Source organism: Helianthus annuus, chromosome 5, assembly GCF_002127325.2.
Source record: "Helianthus annuus cultivar XRQ/B chromosome 5, HanXRQr2.0-SUNRISE, whole genome shotgun sequence".
Lineage (NCBI taxonomy): Eukaryota > Viridiplantae > Streptophyta > Magnoliopsida > Asterales > Asteraceae > Helianthus > Helianthus annuus.
In genome coordinates, this window is record NC_035437.2 from 114,698,683 (window position 1) to 114,702,003 (window position 3,321).

General features: G+C 33.1%; 2 long non-coding RNA genes across 2 annotated transcripts; both read right to left on the bottom strand.

Annotated features, from left to right (window-relative positions):
* Positions 1–404: 404 nt before the first annotated feature.
* On the bottom strand, positions 405–1,112 carry LOC118492482. Its single transcript, XR_004893972.1, has 2 exons — positions 1,008–1,112; positions 405–835 (listed from the first exon to the last, which is right to left on the bottom strand). It is a non-coding gene; the product is annotated as an uncharacterized LOC118492482 (long non-coding RNA).
* An 89-nt stretch (positions 1,113–1,201) lies between these two features.
* LOC110884265 lies at positions 1,202–2,394 on the bottom strand. The gene is made up of 3 exons (XR_004893973.1): positions 2,138–2,394; positions 1,454–1,518; positions 1,202–1,302 (listed from the first exon to the last, which is right to left on the bottom strand). It is a non-coding gene; the product is annotated as an uncharacterized LOC110884265 (long non-coding RNA).
* Positions 2,395–3,321: the final 927 nt, after the last annotated feature.

Consider the following 3,321-nt stretch of genomic DNA (forward strand, 5'->3'; position numbering starts at 1 on the left):
GCCTAATGCAACCTTTTATCAAGGGCTGCATTAGGTGAAGTTGCATTAGACCTAATGCAACATTTTTATTAGATAATGCAACTTTTTTTAATGAGTTGCATTTACTATTCAAATGCAACCTTTTTGTGATGCAACCTTTTTACATGCTAATGCAACTTTTTTCAATTTTAAATGTAACTTTTCTAACACTCAAGTGCAACCTTTATTACCTCATATGCGACCTTTGCTACACTAAAATGCAACCTTTGTTAAACTCAAATGCAACCTTTTTAAAGTCAAATGCAACTTTATAGCATTACTATTTGAAATACTAAAATTTCTATTAGTATGCACTAGTATTTAAAAAAAACCAATATAATAATAACATAATTATATAAGATAATCTTATATAGTAATATAACATGTGTCCAAAATCAAAAGAACAATGTAATCATAATAAAGTTGTGAAGTACAATGATAAAAAGTAACGAAAACCTCCTAATCATCTCTAAGATCCTATAATACTCCATTAGGTAGCTTTTCCATAATAATCGCATCGTAACTTCAAAGTTTGCTTGTTGGTTGTCATAATCTTTCTACATAGCTTCTAGCTTAGGTTTTTTTTCATGTGATGGCCCTTTCAATTTCTTTTCGCATTGTTGTGTTCTTTCAACTTGAAGACTCGCGTTGAATGATTCCATAAACGCACTCGAAATTATGTATGATTCTACGCCACCATCCCATTTTTCATCATTATTTTAGGAATACGTCCGCCATAAAGTCAAAGGTAGACGTCCGTAAAATGATCGACCAAAGCACTTCAATCTCCTAGAGATTTGAAGTTCTTCAATTGTTCCTATAAAAGAAAATAAGAAAAGATTTTATAAAAACATCATCCAATAAACCATCAATACAAGTTGCTTGTTGAAAACAACGTAAAACAATAACAAGTAACTGACTTTTAAAAGTCAACCCATACAGGATACTTCATACAAAATTCTCAAAACGAAAAACTAAAATGAACTTACAATTTTCATCGCAGTGTCATCGTATGCCCACCCCTTGGTCCTTGTAGGTGCACCTTCAAACATTTTTGTTTAACTAGGTAATTCCTTGTTTGAGTCATCATTTCTCTGCATTAGTGGTAACATATATCAATAAAAGAATCAGCATCCTTGAACAGTAAAAAACGCAAACCACGAGCAAAATAAAGGCGTATTACCATCTCTTAACTTCTTCGCGAATTCTAGCAAAATTTTTTGGGTCGGCTGTGTGCATAATTTTTTGAGACATGCACATTTCCTTAACACGCGAACAACACTTCTGGATACACATTAATATAAACGACTTTAGCTAATAGAAAACTCTAAAAAGAAAATACTAGTCATAAATAAATTGTCTAGAATGAATTTGCAATCCTTTTTAATCCGTATTCTGGTCTCTTTTTTGTTTTCATGAAGTATAAATAGCATACTTTCTCATAATTATTGACTTCTCTTTGTACACTTTGATTTTGTTTGCATTTGTTTGCCATTAGAACTGCAACTATTGAATCTGTTATATTCATTGCTAATTAAAAGATGTTGGTGCTGATGTGATTAACAAATAAAAATTGTATGTAATGATCATTAAGCAAAGATAAAAATTAATGACAACGCATATATACTAGGCTCTCAATGATATGGAACTCTCTGATGACCATTAACAGCCTTGAATCTCCTTGTTGTCTAGTTCGATTAGGTTTGTTAACTAATTTTCAGGTTTGATAGGCAAGACATTCATGTAATTTTTGTCTAGCTCCATCTAACTATTGAAATCCTTTGTATGCTACGTGTTCATACATAATCACTCAATCTGGCATAATTTTGAAACTATCCAGCCATTATTATGGTCTTGTATTTAAGGTAAAAGTTTATTATATGTATACTCCAAAATAAAAAAAAAAAAAAAAAAAAAAAACTGTGAAATTAAAAAACTGACCTGAACCCGTTCTAACCTGAACAAAATTGACCACTTTCTTAAACGACCCATTCTGACCCATCACCCTGTTCCACCTGTTTTATCAGGTATATCTATGTCCCTCAAAGCATTTTTTATGCTCAACAGAAAATGTATGCTTAAGAATCAAAACTAAAAGGGTAAAAAATAGAACACACACCTCCATATGTTGTATATTAGTTGTCGAAGGGGCTTGAGCCGTTTGCGAAAGTGAAACCAGCTGTGAAAGCTAAACCGTCTGCGAAAGCCGGTTGTGAAGGCGAAGCCAGCTGCGAAGACTGTGGCTAAAGTTCATCTTTCACCTGAAATTCAACATGATACAGGCCTATTATTGGTGATTCAACATATGAATCATTTAGACATATGAGATGAACTTACAAGTTGACAAATCGAAGGCCTAAAAATTTGTACAAAAATAGGCTCCATTGAAAACTGTGATGTTCGGATTAACATCATCTCCTCTGCCCCCTACAGTTCTCAATCAAACCATCATTATTAACAAAGGTTCGTTAGATATCCATATCCCTAAACCATGTCACAATACACAGACGGCTGCGATATTCTTCAACTAAAAACATTCTATTAACTTCTACGTAAATAATATCAAACGAAAAACATAAAAATAAACTTAATCGGGCATCAATCATACAAATTAGGAGATAGGCTTCTTCTATCGCTTTGGTACTTCTTCGATAAACCAGACGATTACGCCTATATACACAGATCAAAATACTAAAAATTAGCATTATTTTAGTACTTCTATCGAAGTCAATGTTCTTTACGAAATAAAAAAAAAGTGGTAATCTATCGAAATCATTACAATTCATCATATTTTTAAAACCCCAAATATGTCTCAAAAAACCCTAAAATTTCAATTACTCTTATTGTTACGGTTGATGAGTAATTACAATTCACCATACCACTCATTTTCTTCTTTTTTTTTCCCACTTACGCTGCTGCCCTTGGTAGCAATTCTCCTCGCCACTATCGCTACCGTCGGAGTTCAGACCTCGCCGCTATCGCCACCGTCCACTTGAGTTTCTCTTTCTATCATCTGCGTTAGTGTAGGTAATGAGGAAAAAAGAAGCAAATTGAAGTGGGCGGTGCCATGTAAAAGACAAACATTGTGGGATATAACAAGGGAAAAAAGTTCCTCTTACGAAGACCAAACATTGTGACCCGCCAAAAATAATTCCAGGGTCACCATTGTTTTATACCACTTTGCAATGTATGTTATATAGTAATAAACTTAGCAACCAAACACATTATTGTCATATTATATAAACTTATTCTCCATGCATCCCATTTCTATGATGTGTTCAACAATAAGAACTAGTAGTTTAC